Source organism: Schistocerca americana, chromosome 1 (assembly GCF_021461395.2).
Source record: "Schistocerca americana isolate TAMUIC-IGC-003095 chromosome 1, iqSchAmer2.1, whole genome shotgun sequence".
Classification (NCBI taxonomy): Eukaryota; Metazoa; Arthropoda; class Insecta; order Orthoptera; family Acrididae; genus Schistocerca; species Schistocerca americana.
The window spans coordinates 1,226,241,918-1,226,260,082 of NC_060119.1; positions in this window are offsets into that span (position 1 = coordinate 1,226,241,918).

The following is an 18,165-nucleotide window of genomic DNA, read 5'->3' on the forward strand; positions in this document are numbered from 1 at the left end:
GAATGTGTGGATATCGCCGGTTACATGTCAGACGTGCAGTGAGCCCACTTCACTGTCGCGCTCACGCGCTTTGTCCAGGGTGTAGGCTGTGGGGATGGTGTGGTAACGGGAAATGGTAAGTACACTTGCCGAAATTGTATTTATTCCGCCGAAAGAGTAAATGAACAAGTGAAAAAAATGAAATTACATCGCAGTGTCCATTAACCGGCGATCACGTTAATTGTGTTTGCGTAACAGTGCCACTCGAACACCGACCCCCGAAGGTGTACATTCCTCGGTGACGAGCGCTTCGGGCGATCGCGTGAGCGTGGGAGAATAGTGGACATCTATCCGGAACTGAAAGAACCTTTGAAAGGGTACAGTACCGCCCGACATTGAAAATAGGTACAACGTACTTCATTATTTTTGTCAGAACAACACATTTTTTCTAATAATAACCCAATTTCAATTAATACAGCGAAGCCGGATACCAGTGTGGGAAAGAATGACAATTTATTTATTTAATTGATCACATGTGCACTCCCTCAACATAAATCCCTACATCCAGTTTGGTGAGATCAGTGAAATGAATGAATGTATGGTCGTCTGCTAACTGCAGATAGTGAATGTGAATATATGATCATCTTTGAGACGATACTTTGGCCACCTTTGGTGGGACCAAAGAGATGAAATTTACCTGAGCTTTGAGCGCCTGAAATGTGGCTGACCAATACGGTAGCAAGGTGCTCCCCCACTTCGACAGAGGTGCGAGAGGACCTGAAGAACGGCCATGTTTCAGCACTCTGCTGCTGGATCTTGTGCTGTTAAGACCTGTCTTAGTTGTGCTCCGTAAAGACAAAAGAGTGGAGACATGGCATGCATGTGGAATATTTAAGAGTAGTTTGAAATAATGATTTCTCTATTTCAGGCACTTTTGTGGGGAGAATTAAATGTCAGGCAGGTAATATTAATGGGATCGTAGTAATCTTTGGAAGTGACCAACGGTCACAATGAAACCACGTGTAGCAATAAGTTGAAATACTTCTGTGTGCTTAAGTTAAGCTGAATTACTAGCGTGTGTACTATAAGTTGAAATATTTAAGAAATGGCGTGTGCAGGACTTGAAATTGTGTGAGTCTCAATCTGTGTATGAGACAAAGGATAAAGAGAAGTACTCGTCCATGGTATCAGTTGAGGACTCGCGTGTGTGATGAATATGTTCTTAATATTACATTGCGTAATATGTTTCCGTGAGACGCTTGATTCAAACTCTGAGAGAGAAGCAAGGTGAGTCAGCCGTCTATCCAGCAACGCCACTTGGCTTGCATTGCACAGGAAGACGTGCATATATCTCCAGAGTTCATAGTAGGAAAGTAGAATTACGAAGTGGGGCAGTGTCGTGTGAAACTGGGATAAATATTAATTGAAGTGGGAATGCGGAAAGTGATAATGTTGTGACTATTCCCTGTCTTGTATTTCATGTTGCAGTGTGGTGTATGTCATGTAATTTAAGTATGTGTGGTTTGCATGGGAGAGTAGCAGGGTAGTTTCATAGGTAGTGGGTATGCATGTTCCTTTTGTACCGCTCGGTCTGGAGGAAAGTTTCGTGATGATGGTTGTGAGAGTCGAAGTGTGAGATATAGCAAGAGATCCACCATCCTATCCAGAAAGTGCACTGTAGCGTTAAATAATTACGAGACCATAAGGTAGAGAATCACCAATATAAAGCCATGCCCACTGGGCGGAATTTCTCACGTGTTATTGTTGTAGGTTATAGAATTTGTGTGTTTAGGTCATAGAATTTATCGGAATAAATAAGACAGTGAAAAGAAAAAGATTGTGGCCTTTTCCTTCGAATTGTATGTTGTCATGATATCCAGAATTTATAATGTGTGCGCCACTCATATTCAGTGCGATGGCCACGTGTTGATAAAAGCCGTTAAATAATAATAATAAAAAAAAGTGGTATTGCCAGTGCGTAGTGAACAGTCAGAGTTCTGTAAATTACTGATAGTCAGGCTTGCGTTTCCGTTGCGTATTATTCATATAGGAGGATAATTTGTAACTTAATTGAGAGTACGAGGGTTCATGTTACTCGATAAATAAGAATGAATCCACTCACTTGGCAGACCACTCATCTTACAGGCCTGACTGCTTGATGCCACAGTATGAGCAAGGCATGTGGGTGCCTCTCACCTTTTTCTCGTGATCGCAGGGTGCCGTGCATTTCGCGAATGCGGAGAGCACCAAACAAACTTCCACTCTTTTTTTTTTTTTTTGACTGGTTTGATGCGGCCCGCCGCGAATTCTTCTCTCAGAACAGGGCATACAACTTACGTCCTCAAGTATTCGCCGGATGTATTCCAGCCTCTGTCTTCCTCTGCAGTTTTTGCCCTCTACCGCTCTCTGTAGTACCATAGAAGTCGTTTCCTGATGTCTTAACACGTTTCCTTTCATATCCTTATCTGTGTTTTCCACATAGCCATTTCCCCTCCTATCCTGTGCAGAACCTCCTCATTCCTTACCTTGTCCGTCCACCTAATTTTCAACATTGATCTGTAGCACCACATCTGAAATGTTTCGATTCGGTTCCGGTTTCCGCATAGTCCATGTTTCCCTACTATACAATTATGTGCACCAAACGTTAATTTTCAGGAATCTCTTCCAGAAATGAAGACGTCTCTTGGCCAGGAATGCCCTTTTTGCCAGTGCTAGTCTGCTTTTGTCGTCCTCCTTCCTCCGTCCATCGTTGGTTATTTTGCTGCCTAGGTAGTAAAATTCCTTAACTTCATCTGCTTTGTGACCATCAATCCTGTAGTTGAGTCTCTCGCTGTTCTCGTTACTACTGCCTATCATTACCTCTCTGTTTCAATTTACTCTCAATCCATATTCCGCACTTATTAAACTATTCATTCCATTCAGGAGATCATGTAATTCTTCTTCAGTTTCACACAGAACTAAAGTTACAGACTCGAAAAACGTGTTTGTACTGTACGGCCGCTCACTTCGCACTGCCACTACGGCTAGACTGCGACTGTAAAGCGATGCTAACTGACAGAGTCCAGACACGAAGGTCATGCCGTGGAAGTGACAGTCCGTTTCAAATTCGATAGGAATCGCTACTGCCAGTCTAGGCAGATCCGTCTCAGTTTCCAACTAAACAGTGAGAAAAAAAAATTGAACAAAATGATCGTTTGGAGATGGGGAACTCACAAATGGTCATTTCTCGTAGCGGCAAATACAACAGCACGGGTTCAGTAGCCCATACAACAGAGAGACTCAACATTAACTAAACGGATGCGCATAGTGTAGTCTGATCAGTCGTGATTTTGCGTCCTTTCAAATGATGCAAAGTGTCGAGAGCACCGACGTTCCAAGGAAATGTACGATCCGTGGTGTTTGCAGAGTGTAGTTTAGGACGGCGGTGGTTCTGTGACGAGGCTTTAGAGGTATTTTTCGTACTATTGTTCGGGCTCACTCATTCAGATTACTGTGAACATGAACTAGGATGAAACTTCCTGGCAGATTAAAACTGTGTGCCCGACCGAGACTAACTCGGGACCTTTGCCTTTCGCGGGCAAGTGCTCTACCATCTGAGCTACCGAAGCACGACTCACGCCCGGTACTCACAGCTTTACTTCTGCCAGTACCTCGTCTCCTACCTTCCAAACTTTACAGAAGCTCTCCTGCGAACCTTGCAGAACTAGCACTCCTGAAAGGAAGGATATTGCGGAGACATGGCTTAGCCAGAGCCTGGGGGATGTTTCCAGGCAAAGGTCCCGAGTTCGAGTCTCGGTCGGGCACACAGTTTTAATATGCCAGGAAGTTTCATATCAGCGCACACTCCGCTGCAGAGTGAAAATGTCATTATGAACTAGGATGTTTATTTCAACATTTTAGGTGACCATGTGTTGCCCTTTCTTCTACATTTTCACGATGAGTCTGCTATGGACTGTCCCGTCTTCGAAGACGACAACGTGGTTGCACTTACACGTCCCTGGTTTGACGAGCGCACTGGCGCCTTATTGCACTCCAGACCTCATGATCGTAATCCCACAGAAAATTTTTGCGACACCTTGGAACAGTGGTTGTAATGCATCCATCAATAAACTCCTGTTTGAGATCTAATCAATGGAAAGCTTCAGCCACTTACGGAACACGCGAAGAAACTGTGTAAGGTGGCATAATAAATGAAGGTCAATTTCGCACCTTACACAAGAGTTCATACATCGTAACGGAAAGGTGAATATGTCACTTAACTTACTTCGACAGTAATGAGCAGATTTGCCTTTAAGTATGTAATGCATAAGGGATGACACTCAATCGATGATATTAACACACCACTCCTAAATAATGCATGTCAATCTACATCTACATCTACATCCATACTCCGCAAGCCACCTGACGGTGTGTGGCGGAGGGTACCCTGAGTACCTCTATCGGTTCTCCCTTCTATTCCAGTCTCGTATTGTTCGTGGAAAGAAGGATTGTCGGTATGCTTCTGTGTGGGCTCTAATCTCTCTGATTTTATCCTCATGGTCTCTTCGCGAGATATACGTAGGAGGGAGCAATATACTGCTTGAATCATCGGTGAAGGTATGTTCTCGAAACGTTAACAAAAGCCCGTACCGAGCTACTGAGCGTCTCTCCCGCAGAGTCTTCCACTGGAGTTTATCTATCATCTCCGTAACGCTTTCGCGATTACTAAATGATCCTGTAACGAAGCGCGCTGCTCTCCGTTGGATCTTCTCTATCTCTTCTATCAACCCTATCTGGTACGGATCCCACACTGCTGAGCAGTATTCAAGCAGTAAGCGAACAAGCGTACTGTAACCTACTTCCTTTGTTTACGGATTGCATTTCCTTAGGATTCTTCCAATGAATCTCAGTCTGGCATCTGATTTACCGACGATCAACTTTATATGATCATTCCATTTTAAATCACTCCTAATGCGTGCTCCCAGATAATTTATGGTATTAACTGCTTCCAGTTGCTGACCTGTAGCTAAATGATAAGGGATCTATCTTCCTATGTATTCGCAGCACATTACATTTGTATACATTGAGATTCAATTGCCATTCCCTGCACCATGCGTCAATTCGCTGCAGATCCTCCTGCATTTCAGTACAATTTTCCATTGTTACAACCTCTCGATACACCACAGCATCATCTGCAAAAAGCCTCAGTGAACTTCCGATGTCATCCACAAGGTCATTTATGTATATTGTGAATAGCAACGGTCCTATGACACTACACTGCGGCACACCTGAAATCACTCTTACTTCGGAAGACTTCTCTCCATTGAGAATGACATGCTGCGTTCTGTTATCTAGGAACTCTTCAATCCAATCACACAATTCGTCTGATAGTCCATATGCTCTTACTTTGTTCATTAAACGACTGTGGGGAACTGTATCGAACGCCTTGCGGAAGTCAAGAAACACGGCATCTACCTGTGAACCCGTGTCAATGGCCCTCTGAGTCTCGTGGACGAATAGCGCGAGCTGGGTTTCGCACGAGCGTCTTTTTCGAAACCCATGTTGATTCCTACAGAGTAGATTTCTAGTCTCCAGAAAAGTCAGTATACTCGAATCAGCAGAAGGTGAAACAAGCAGCGAGAGGAAACGTTTTCTCTGGAAGCCAGTGTGGGCAGACGTAGAAGCCGCACCGCGGGAGGCACCACAGAAGCTCTTAAGGGGGCGTGTCCCATGGTGGGTCAGCGACCGGACAGGTGACGCATACTGCAGGGCAAATAACGGGCAGCCAGGAGTAGGACAGAAAGAAGCTTTAGAAGACTGCGTTTCGGAATTCCAATTGAATATGAGCAAAACCAGTGACGCAGTTGATCATGTGAACAGTGAGTGGTACACATGTGATGTATGCATGTAACTTTTAGGCGTCTGGAGCAGGCAAAAAACGTCCGATTGGCGGAAACGCACCAGGAAGGGGTTAAGTGCTGGGATTTCGACACAGTTCAATGGTAGGGTCCTCGCCATTGGTAGAGAGAGTTTCCGCAAAGTAGAGGGCCGAAAAAAGCTGTGACGGAAAGACGAGAGCGAAATTTTCGTGGACTCTTCTCTGACCTGGCATCAAGTGCAGAATGGCGCACGTAATGCAGTACTGGGTGATCAAAAAGTCAGTATAAATATGACAACTTAATAAACCACGGAATAATGTAAATAGAGAGGTAAAAATTGAATCACATGCTTGGAGTGACATGGGGTTTTATTGGAACAAAAAAAAAAAACAAGCAAAGTTCACATAATGTCTGACGGGTGGCGCTGGGCAGCAAAATTGCTACCGTGACGGGTGAGCGGTACGCCGATATGTTACAGAATCGCATCATCCCCAGCCTGGCTGATAAACACCTGCTGGAACGCACGATGTTTATGCAGGATGGCGCCCCACTCCATATTGCTAGACGCGTCGTTTGGTGATGATCGCGTGCTCAGCCGCCACTTTCGTCATGCTTGACCTCCCAGGTTCCCAGCCCTCAGTCCGTGCGATTATTGGCTTTGGGGTTACCTGAAATCGTAAGTATATCGTGATCGACCGACATCTCTAGGGATGCTGAAAGACAACATCCGACCCCAATGCCTCACCATAAACCTGGACACGCTTTACACTACTGTTCACAACATTATTCCTCGACTACAGCTATTGTTGAGGAATGATGGTGGACATATTGAGCATTTTCTGTAAAGAACATCATCTTTGCTTTGTCTTACTTTCATATGCTAATTATTGCTATTCCGATCAGATGAAGCGCCGTCTGTCGGACATTTTTTGAACTTTTGCAATTTTTTTTTTTTTTTTTGTTCTAATAAAACCCCATGTCATTCAAAGCATGTGTATCAATTTGTACCTCTCTAGCTACATTATTCCGTGATTTATTCAGTTTTCAAATTTATATTGACTTTTTGATCACCTGGTATATGACGCAGAGGAGAAATTTGTGTGAACACCGCGTTCACAGCGGCTGACCTCCAGCTAGAAATTAGCTGTAGCATCGTTAGGATTCAACTGTGAAGAAACTAACCAGCCAGTTAGTTAATTGTTCTTGCGAGGACTGAGAGGGCATTATACAGGGTTATTACAAATGATTGAAGCGATTTCGCAGCTTTACAATAACTTTATTATTTGAGATATTTTCACAATGCTTTGCACACACATACAAAAACTCAAAAAGTTTTTTTAGGCATTCACAAATGTTCGATATGTGCCCCTTTAGTGATTCGGCGGACATCAAGCCGATAATCAAGTTCCTCCCACACTCGGCGCAGCATGTCCCCATCAATGAGTTCGAAAGCATCGCTGATGCGAGCTCGCAGTTCTGGCACGTTTCTTGGTAGAGGAGGTTTAAACACTGAATCTTTCACATAACCCCACAGAAAGAAATCGCATGGGGTTAAGTCGGGAGAGCATGGAGGCCATGACATGAATTGCTGATCATGATCTCCACCACGAGCGATCCATCGGTTTTCCAATCTCCTGTTTAAGAAATGCCGAACATCATGATGGAAGTGCGGTGGAGCACCATCCTGTTGAAAGATAAAATCGGCGCTGTCGGTCTCCAGTTGTGGCATGAGCCAATTTTCCAAGCATTGTCAGATACACGTGTCCTGTAACGTTTTTTTCGCAGAAGAAAAAGGGGCCGTAAACTTTAAACCGTGATGTTGCACAAAACACGTTAACTTTTGGTGAATTGCGAATTTGCTGCACGAATGCGTGAGGATTCTCTACCGCCCAGATTCGCACATTGTGTCTGTTCACTTCACCATTAAGAAAAAATGTTGCTTCATCACTGAAAACAAGTTTCGCACTGAACGCATCCTCTTCCATGAGCTGTAGCAACCGCGCCGAAAATTCAAAGCGTTTGACTTTGTCATCGGGTGTCAGGGCTTGTAGCAATTGTAAACGGTAAGGCTTCTGCTTTAGCCTTTTCCGTAAGATTTTCCAAACCGTCGGCTGTGGTACGTTTAGCTCCCTGCTTGCTTTATTCGTCGACTTCCGCGGGCTACGCGTGAAACTTGCCCGCACGCGTTCAACCGTTTCTTCGCTCACTGCAGGCCGACCCGTTGATTTCCCCTTACAGAGGCATCCAGAAGCTTTAAACTGCGCATACCATCGCCGAATGGAGTTAGCAGTTGGTGGATCTTTGTTGAACTTCGTCCTGAAGTGTCGTTGCACTGTTATGACTGACTGATGTGAGTGCATTTCAAGCACGACATACGCTTTCTCGACTCCTGTCGCCATTTTGTCTCACTGCGCTCTCGAGCGCTCTGGCGGCAGAAACCTGAAGTGCGGCTTCAGCCGAACAATACTTTATGAGTTTTTCTACGTATCTGTAGTGTGTCGTGACCATATGTCAATGAAAGGGGCTACAGTGAATTTATGAAATCGCTTCAGTCATTTGTAATAGCACTGTAATGTGCACGCTGCTCCAGCCATGTGCGTGTGTATCATCATGGTCTGAGACTAGTGATGAGTCCATGTTTTCTCGCAAAACGACAAACACAGGGAGAGTTTCTGCTGGAATATTCAGCAAAGGCGTAGATTTTACATAAATTTCAGTGGCAGAGAGCAGCCATGCAGATGACAACTCATCGCAGCTAAGGTAAATACTGCTCGCAGAGGTGTAAACTTGTTGGTTTACCAGCTTGCGTCCACTGTAAACTCGATTGACCTTGGGTAATCTTTTGCTCGACTTGTCACAAAACTAGCCATCCTCCGTAGACTTGATTGTCATCCTAAAAGTAGTACCGAACTTTGAACTGGAATCGGATGATTTATCATAGTACTGGCCAACATCATAACGTAATCGTAAGACTAATTTTGTAAAGTAACTTCTAGTTAAAATTTAATATTGTTGTGTGTAGGATTATTAAACTTTCTGAGAGTTACAATTTAATGCTGTTGTGTTTAGGATTAGTTTACCTTCAGATGGCGAGATGCATCATTTTGTCAACTGTCTTAACATTGTCACCTTGTAAACTGAGTAAAAGCGTGTATTTCCGTTACAAAATTGGAACATTCAAATGGTTCAAATGGCTCTGAGCACTATGAGACTCAACTGCTGAGGTCATAAGTCCCCTAGAACATAGAACTACTTAAACATAACTAACCTAAGGACAACACACACATCCATGCCCGAGGCAGGATTCGAACCTGCGACCGTAGCGGTCGCGCTGTTCCAGACTGTAGCGCCAGAACCGCTCGGCCACCAGCGGCCGGCAATTGAAATATTAAACAACATCATTACAGCTTATACAGTTGTGTTGTAAGTAGGGTGTTTAGCTTTTTTTATTGGTAACGCCACCTATGTATGAAAATCACTGGTTGTGCTATGTGCAGTCTGTGGCTGCTTTGCATTGTTGTCTGCCATTGTAGTGTTGGGCAGCGGCAGCTGGATGTGAACAGCGCGTAGCGTTGCGCAGTTGGAGGTGAGCCGCCAGCAGTGGTGGATGTGGGGAGAGAGATGGCGGAGTTATGTAATTTGTCATGAACTGCTATATTTATATATGATGATATCAAGGTAAATACATTGTTTGTTCTCTATTAATATCTTTCATTTGCTAACTATCCCTATCAGTAGTTAGTGCCTTCCATAGTTTGAATCTTTTATTTAGCTGGCAGTAGTGGCGCTCGCTGTATTGCAGTAGCTTGAGCAGCGAAGATTTTTGTGAGGTAAGTGATTTGTGAAAGGTATAGTTTAATGTTAGTCAGGGCCATTCTTTTGTAGGGAATTTTTTAAGTCAGATTGCATTGCTCTAACAAAATATCGTGTGTCAGTTTAAGCACAGTCATGTATAATTGTTGAAAGGGGACGTTTCAGTGTTTCAGTCACAGAATAAGAAACCACCTGCCCATAACCTTACAACTATGGATTCTCTTCGTCACGAAACTGAGCCGATTATCAAGCCAATAGACTGTGTTACACAGAATTAGCGTTATGTTTCTTGGAATGATTAATTTTTTGACAGGCGTGATCTGTTTTCATCTGAATATATACATCAAGCACATGGTGACTAACGCTGAAATCCGCTATTCATGCAACTGGAGAACGCCATTACCGAGAGTATGATACCAATTTACTGATGATGTAGCTAATGACTGTAAGAGCACAGTGTCATTGACTCTTTGGCAGAGCTCTTTGACTTGCCGGTGGGCCTTAGATTTTCTCTTATGCTGAAACTTGGTCGGGAACCCTCGAAGGCTATCGACTCGAGTCGCGAGTTCGGAATCGGAGCTAGGTCATTGTCCAGCACAGACAATGCTTGCTGTAGCAAGAACGCGAGTAATTAATGGTTCTAGAATGAGATTTTCACTCTGCAGCGGAGTGTGCGCTGATATGAAACTTCGTGGCAGATTAAAACTCTGTGCCAGACCGAGACTCGAACTCGGGACCTTTCCCTTTCGCGGGCAAGTGCTCTACCAACGGAGCTACCCAAGCACAACTCACGACCCGTCCTCACAGATTCACAATCCATTGCAGAGTGAAAGTCTCTTTCAGGAAACATCCCCCACGCAATGGCTAAGCTATTTCTTCGCAATATCCTTTCTTCCAGGAATGCTAGTTGTGCAAGGTTCGCAGAAGAGCTTCTGTGAAGTTTGGAAGGTAGGAGACGAGTTACTGGCGGAACTGAAGCTGTGAGGACCGGGCGTGAGTCGTGCTTGCGTAGCTTAGTTGGCAGAGCACTTGCGCGCGAAAGGCAAAAGTCGAGAGTTCGAGTCTTGGTCCGGCACACAGTTTTAATCTGCCACGAAGTTTCAAGTAATGGTTTTACGTCGGCTGAGTTAACTTGTGGGGAGAGCTACAAGAAACAGGTGCGTGAAAGTCAAAATGAGAAGTATTTATGCAGTTGTATGGAGAGGAAACTTTGGACGCTATTAGAATAGACAACAGAAGAAAAATTTGCGGAAACAACAACAAAAACTGAAAATGATATACGGGGCTCAATGAAATCACTACGGAATTTAACAACTGAAAGCAGGTCCTTATTATCAAACAGACGAGAGGTGATAACCAAAACAAATGTTGACGAGATAGGATACCCTGAAATGTGTACGTATATAAGGAAGGAAAAAAGAAGTATAAAAAGATACAACGAAATTGCCAACACTGAAGAATAAAATGAGCTGTAAGCAAGTTAAACAAAAGCTTATGAATGATAAAAATGAAATGTAAGGTGCGTCTGAAAGTGGTAATTGACAGCGATAGAACGGACGCATAACAGATAAGAAGGAAATTCTGTAATGTATAAGGAATTCCTACAGCAAACTGTATGAAAGAATGTATGAGTCACTAAAGATACCTGATGTAATGAAAGATGACGAAGTCGCTGACGTCCTTCTTAAAGAAATAAGAAAACCTATGAACGTAGTAGAGAGTGGCAAAGCACGAGATCATGATGGTCTAACGACTGACACGCTTAAACTTAATAATGAAGAAACAGAAAAACATTTGGCTAAAATCTTTTCGCTTGTATACAAAAAGGCAGCATCAACACCCCCTAGAACAAAGCAAAGATAATCCTTCTACACGAAAAAGAAAGTATTCACGATATGAAGCATTACCGTCCGATCAGTTTACTCCCCGTTTTCTACAAAGTTTCTAAAGTCCTGAGAAATCGCGGCAGTACCGTTGTGGAAAAGTCACAACCGATTGAACAAGCTGTATTCCGAAATGTTACAACACGATTGATGGTATACACACCCTGAATAAAGCAATTAACCGAGCAAATGAATATTAAATACCATTACGCATAACTTTTATTGGCTTTGAAAACGCATTTGATCCTGTCAGAGACACGGCTGTTACACGGGCACTGACAGACCAAAGTCTGTAAACAAAGCACATAAACGTGTTATGTAACATCTACGATACCTTGATGGCTTCTGTCAGCGTAGGAAAACAAGCGAGAGATTTTTTTCCATTGGATGAGTAGTAAAGCAGGGTGACCCTATGTCCGCGAATCTGTTTATAACACTCCTTCAGATGGCTATGTCAAAACGTAATTGGAAAGAAAAGCGAATTAGAATAAAATGGAATCACTAACTAACTTTAGATTTGCAAACAGTAGTATAGTAGTTCTAGCTATCTCTGTGACAGAACTGCAATCCTCCATAAAGGATTTATTCGATAGTTGCGAAAAAGTAGGCCTGAAAATAAATCGGTCCAAAACAAATGCTGTTCACAACAACTGCAAGACATAAAATATCGAACAACAAATATCTAAACCAAAGTTATCAAATACGTCTGTCTGTGAGAATTAATTACAAGGCCGTGCTGAGAAGTAATGCCTCCGAATTTTGTATATTAAACAAAAAAATTGCATTAACATTTTACCTCTTTATTCTTCGTGTCCATATACACAACTGGCCATTAAAATAGCTACACCATGAAGATGACGTGCTACAGACGCGAAATTTAACCGACAGAAAGAAGATGCTGTGATATGCAAATGATTAGCTTTTCAGAGCATTCACACAAGGTTGGCGCCGGTGGCGATATCTACAACGTGCAGACACGAGGAAAGTTTCTAACCGATTTCTCATACACAAACAGCAGTTGACCGGCGTTGCCTGGTGAAACGTTGTTATGATGCCTCGTGTAAGGAGGAGAAATGCGTAACATCACGTTTTCGACTTTGATAAAGGTCGGATTGTAGCCTATCGCGATTGCGGTTTATCGTATCGCGACATTGCTGCTCGCGGTGGCCGAGATCCAATGACTGTTAGCAGAATATGGAATCGGTGGGTTCAGGAAGGTACGGAACGCCGTGCTGGATCCCAACGGCCTCGTATCACTAGCAGTCGAGATGAAAGGCATCTTATCCGCATGGCTGTAACGGATCGTGCAGCCGCCTCTCATTCCCGAGTCAACAGATGGGGACGTTTGCAAGACAACAACCATCTGCACGAACAGTTCTACGACGTTTGAAGCAGCATGGACTATCAGCTCGTAGACCATGGCTGCACTTACTCTTGACGCTGCATCACGGACAGGAGCGCCTGCATCTACATCTACATTTCTACATTTATACTCCGCAAGCCACCCAACGGTGTGTGGCGGAAGGCACTTTACGTGCCACTGTCATTACCTCCCTTTCCTGTTCCAGTCGCGTATGGTTCGCGGGAAGAACAACTGTCTGAAAGCCTCCGTGCGCGCTCTAATCTCTCTAATTTTACATTCGTGATCTCCTCGGGAGGTATAAGTAGGGGGAAGCAATATATTCGATACCTCATCCAGAAACGCACCCTCTCGAAACCTGGCGAGCAAGCTACACCGCGATGCAGAGCGCCTCTCTTGCAGAGTCTGCCACTTGAGTTTATTAAACATCTCCGTAACGCTATCACGGTTACCAAATAACCCGGTGACGAAACGCGCCGCTCTTCTTTGGATCTTCTCTATCTCCTCCGTCAAACCGATCTGATACGGATCCCACACTGATGAGCAATACTCAAGTATAGGTCGAACGAGTGTTTTGTAAGCCACCTCCTTTGTTGATGGACTACATTTTCTAAGCACTCTCCCAATGAATCTCAACCTGGTACCCGCCTTACCAACAATTAATTTTACATGATCCTTCCACTTCAAATCGTTCCGCACGCATACTCCCAGAGATTTTACAGAAGTAACTGTTACCAGTGTTTGTTCCGCTATCATATAATCATACAATAAAGGATCCTTCTTTCTATGTATTCGCAATACATTACATTTGTCTATGTTAAGGGACAGTTGCCACTCCCTGCACCAAGTGTCTATCCGCTGCAGATCTTCCTACATTTCGCTACAATTTTCTAATGCTGCAACTTCTCTGTATACTACAGCATCATCCGCGAAAAGCCGCATGGAACTTCCGACACTATCTACTAGGTCATTTACATATATTGTGAAAAGCAATGGTCCCATAACACTCCCCTGTGGCACGCCAGAGGTTGCTTTAACGTCTGTAGACGTCTCTCCATTGATAACAACATGCTGTGTTCTGTTTGCTAAAAACTCTTCAATCCAGCCACACAGCTGGTCTGATATTCCGTAGGCTCTTACTTTGTTTATCAGGCGACAGTTCGGAACTGTATCGAACGCCTTCCGGAAGTCAAGAAAAATAGCATCTACCTGGGAGCCTGTATCTAATATTTTCTGGGTCTCATGAAGAAATAAAGCGAGTTGGGTCTCATAAGATCGCTGTTTCCGGAATCCATGTTGATTCCTACATAGTAGATTCTGGGTTTCCAAAAACGACATGATACTCGAGCAAAAAACATGTTCTAAAATTCTACAACAGATCGACGTCAGAGATATAGGTCTATAGTTTTGCGCATCTGCTCGACGACCCTTCTTGAAGACTGGGACTACCTGTGCTCTTTTCCAATCATTTGGAACCCTCCGTTCCTCTAGAGACTTGCGGTACACGGCTGTTAGAAGGGGGGCAAGCTCTTTCGCATACTCTGTGTAGAATCGTATTGGTATCCCGTCAGGTCCAGTGGACTTTCCTCTATTGAGTGATTCCAGTTGCTTTTCTATTCCTTGGACACTTATTTCGATGTCAGCCATTTTTTCGTTTGTGCGAAGATTTAGAGAAGGAACTGCAGTGCGGTCTTCCTCTGTGAAACAGCTTTGGAAAAAGGTGTTTAGTATTTCAGCTTTACGCGGGTCATCCTCTGTTTCAATGCCATCATCATCCCGGAGTGTCTGGATATGCTGTTTCGAGCCACTTACTGATTTAACGTAAGACCAGAACTTCCTAGGATTTTCTGTCAAGTCGGTACATAGAATTTTACTTTCGAATTCACTGAACGCTTCGCGCATAGCCCTCCTTACGCTAACTTTGACATTGTTTAGCTTCTGTTTGTCTGAGAGGTTTTGGCTGCGTTTAAACTTGGAGTGAAGCTCGCTTTGCTTTCGCAGTAGTTTCCTAACTTTGTTGTTGTACCACGGTGGGTTTTTCCCGTCCCTCACAGTTTTACTCGGCACGTACCTGTCTAAAACGCATTTTACGATTGCCTTGAACTTTTTCCGTAAACACTCAACATTGTCAGTGTCGGAACAGAAATTTTCGTTTTGATCTGTTAGGTAGTCTGAAATCTGCCTTCTATTACTCTTGTTTAAACAGATAAACCTTCCTCCCTTTTTTATATTCCTATTAACTTCCATATTCAGGGATGCTACAACGGCCTTATGATCACTGATTCCCTGTTCTGCACTTAAAGAGTCGAAAAGTTCGGGTCTGTTTGTTATCAGTAGGTCCAAGATGTTATCTCCACGAGTCGGTTCTCTGTTTAATTGCTCGAGGTAATTTTCGGATAGTGCACTCAGTATAATGTCACTCGATGCTCTGTCCCTACCACCCGTCCTAAACATCTGAGTGTCCCAGTCTATATCTGGTAAATTGAAATCTCCACCTAAGACTATAACATGCTAAGAAAATTTATGTGAAATGTATTCCAAATTTTCTCTCAGTTGTTCTGCCACTAATGCTGCTGAGTCGGGAGGTCGGTAAAAGGAGCCAATTATTAACCTAGTTCGGTTGTTGAGTGTAACCTCCACCCATAATAATTCACAGGAACTATCCACTTCTACTTCACTACAGGATAAACTACTACTAACAGCGACGAACACTCCACCACCGGTTGCATGCAATCTATCCTTTCTAAACACCGTCTGTACCTTTGTAAAAATTTCGGCAGAATTTATCTCTGGCTTAAGCCAGCTTTATGTACCTATAACGATTTCAGCTTCGGTGCTTTCTATCAGCGCTTTAAGTTCTGGTACTTTACCAACGCAGCTTCGACACTTGACAATTACAATACCGATTGCTGCTTGGTCCCCGCATGTCCTGACTTTGCCCCGCAGCCGTTGAGGCTGTTACCCTTTCTGTACTTGCCCAAGGCCATCTAACCTAAAAAACCGCCCAGCCCACGCCACACAACCCCTGCTACCAGTGTAGCCGCTTGTTGCGTGTAGTGGACTCCTGACCTATCCAGCGGAACCCGAAACCCCACCACCCTATGGCGCAAGTCGAGGAATCTGCAGCCCACACGGTCGCAGAACCGTCTCAGCCTCTGATTCAGACCCTCCACTCGGCTCTGTACCAATGGTCCGCAGTCAGTCATGTCGACGATGCTGCAGATGGTGAGCTCTGCTTTCATCCCACTAGCGAGACTGGCAGTCTTCACCAAATCAGATAGCCGCCGGAAGCCAGAGAGGATTTCCTCCGATCCATAGCGACACACATCATTGGTGCCGACATGAGCGACCACCTGCAGATGGGTGCACCCTGTACCCTTCATGGCATCCGGAAGGACCCTTTCCACATCTGGAATGACTCCCCCCGGTATCCACACGGAGTGCACATTGGTTTTCTTCCCCTCTCTTGCTGCCATTTCCCTAAGGGGCCACATTACGCGCCTGACGTTGGAGCTTCCAAACTACCAGTAAGCCCACCCTCTGCGACCGCCCGGATCTTGCAGACTGAGGGGCAACCTCTGGAACAGGACAAGCAGCCATGTCAGGCCGAAGATCAGTATCAGCCTGAGACAGAGCCTGAAACCAGTTTGTCAGACAAACTGGAGAGGCTTTCCGTTCAGCCCCCCGGAATGTCTTTCGCCCTCTGCCACACCTTGAGACGACCTCCCACTCTACCACAGGTGAGGGATCAGCCTCAATGCGGGCAGTATCCCGGGCAACCACAGTCGTAGTCCGATCGGGGGATGCGTGGGACGAGCTGGCCGTCCCCGACAAACCCCCATCCGGACCCCCACAGTGATGCCCATTGGCAACAGCCTCAAGCTGTGTGACCTAAGCCAACACTGCCTGAAGCTGGGAGCGAAGGAATGCCAACTCAGCCTGCATCCGAACACAGCAGTTGCAGTCCCTATCCATGCTAAAAACTGTTTTGCAAAGAACGTCTGAACTAATCTACAGAGAGCGCAAACAAATCGACAAAATTTAAACGGTTATTAAAATACAAGATTGCCTAGTAAATGCAGTAATGCTGCTGACACTGCTCGGCGGCGGAAGGAGACTAAGCGAAATTACACTATTCAGGTACTAAAACGCGATGCTACAACTCTCAAATACTATAATACGCCCGAAATTTATGAATTAAACAATGCAAGTACCAAAAACACGCAAAGAAATTAAGAATTAAACTATGTAACAAATGAGTGAGCTAGGAGTATACGACTTGCTGCTGCAGCTGCTTATCCCACGGCGGCAGGGCTCCGATGGTGTACTCAACGACGAACCTGGCTGCATGAATGGCAAAACGTCATTTTTTTCGGATGAATCCAGGTTCTGTTTACAGTATCATGATGGTCGCATTCGTGTTCGGCGGCCTCACGGTGAACGCACATTGGAAGCGTGGATTCGTCATCGCCATATTGGCATATCACCTGGCGTGATGGTATAGGGTGCCATTGGTTACACGTCTGGGTCACCTCTTGTTTGCATTGACGGCACTTTGAACAGCGGACGCTACATTTCAGATGTGTTACGACCCATGGCTCTACCCTTCATTCGATCCCTGCGAAACCCTACATTTCAGCAGGATAATGCACGGCCGCATGTTGCAGGTCCTGTACGGACCTTTCTGGATACAGAAAATGTTCGACGGCTGCCCTAGCCAGCACTTTCTCCAGATCTCTCACCAACTGAAAACGTCTGGTCAATGGTGCCCGAAATACTGGCTCGTCACAATACGCCAGTCACTACTCTTGATGAACTGTGGTATCGTGTTGAAGCTGCATGGGCAGCTGTAGCTGTCCACGCCATCCAAGCTGTGTTTGACTCAATGCCCAAGCGTTTCATGAGCGTTATTACGGCCAGAGCTGGTTGTTCTGGGTACTGATGTCTCAGGATCTATGCACCCAAATTGCGTGAAAATGTAATCACATGTCAGTTATAGTATAATATATTTGTCCAATGAATACCTGTTTATCATCTGCATTTCTTCTTGGTGTAGCAATTTTAGTGGCCAGTAGTGTATTTATTTCTCAACAGAGTACCCTGGCGACGAGCCCATTTCTCCCAACAAGAGACCAGCTTGTTGACACTGACACTGTGGAGTGTCTGACTTGGTTTACGGAGCCACAATGCCACCACTACTTGCACCGCTTCATCACTAACAAAGTGAAGTCCTCGAAGGTGTTCCTTAAGCTTACGAGACAGATGAAAATCG